Raw genomic sequence first — 1535 nt, forward strand, 5'->3', positions numbered from 1 at the left:
ACGTTTGATGTAGTCGAACGTCTTCGTGATCCAAACGACCAAGTACCGAACGAGGGGGGGCGGCCCATGGGGGGGGCGGCCACCCCTTGAGGCCCTTCTCTCCTTTCCCGTATGGCCCATTAAGGCCCACTACTTCCTTCGGCAAATTCCTGTAACTCTCTGGTACTCTGAAAAATACCCGAATCACTCGAAACCTTTCAGATGTCCAAATATAGCCTTCCAATATATCGATCTTTATGTCTCGACCATTTCCGGACTCCTCGTCATGTCCGTGATCTCATCCGGGACTCCGAACAACCTTCGGTAAATCAAATCACATAACTCATAATACAAATCGTCATCGAATGTTAAGCGTGCGGACCCTACGGGTTCGAGAACTATGTAGACATGACCGAGACACATCTCTGGTCAATAACCAATACTGGAACCTGGATGCTCATATTAGCTCCTACATATTCTACGAAGAACTTTATCGGTCAAACCACATAACAACATATGTTGTTCCCTTTGTCATTGGTATGTTACTTGCCCGAGATTGTATCGTCGGTATCCTCATACCTAGTTCAATATCGTTACCGGCAAGTCTCTTTAATCGTTCCGTAATGCATTATCCCGCAACTAACTCATTAGTCACATTTCTTGCAAGGCTTATAGTGATGTGCATTACCGAGAGGGCCCAGAGATACCTCTCCGACAATCGGAGTGACAAATCCTAATCTCGATCTATGCCAACTCAACAAACACCATACGAGACACCTGTAGAGCATCTTTATAATCGCCCAGTTACGTTGTGACATTTGATAGCACACTAAGTGTTCCTCCGGTATTCGGGAATTGCATAATCGAATAGTCATAGGAACATGTATAAGTCATGAAGAAAGCAATAGCAATAAACTAAGCGATCATACTGCTGAGCTAACGGATGGGTCTAGTCCATCACATCATTCTCTAATGATGTGATCCCGTTCATCAAATGACAACACATGTCCATGGCTAGGAAACTTAACCATCTTTGATTAACGAGCTAGTCAAGTAGAGGCATACTAGGGACACTCTGTTTGTTTATGTATTCACACATGTACTAAGTTTCTGGTTAATGCAATTCTAGCATGAATAATAAACATTTATCATGATATAAGGAAATAAATAATAACTTTACTATTGGCTCTAGGGCATATTTCCATCAGTAGCTAGAGTGTTGGGTTGGATCGTGCATCCGCAGATAGAAGAAGTGGCGGAGGAGCGCAACGGAGGGCTAACGCCCACGAATGCCACATAGCAAAAGGCGAAGATGGACAGGAGGAGGATGGATTTGGGCTGAAGATGCAGAGCCTGGACCTGGTAGAGGTCGAGGACGGCGGTGAAGAATCCGGAGAATGGCGGGATGAGCCCCGCGAAGACGCTGTGGAGGAAGAAGGGATAAACTATCCGTGCCAAGGTCCTCTGCTCGGCGGAGCCGGCCCGGAGGATGGTCTCGCCCCATTCATTGTCGCCGCCCGCCGTTAGCGGGAGCGCAGCAGCGAGGTGCTTGTCCT

This window comes from Triticum urartu, chromosome 7A, assembly GCF_056163025.1.
Source record: "Triticum urartu cultivar PI428250 chromosome 7A, HENAU_Tu73, whole genome shotgun sequence".
Taxonomy (NCBI): domain Eukaryota; kingdom Viridiplantae; phylum Streptophyta; class Magnoliopsida; order Poales; family Poaceae; genus Triticum; species Triticum urartu.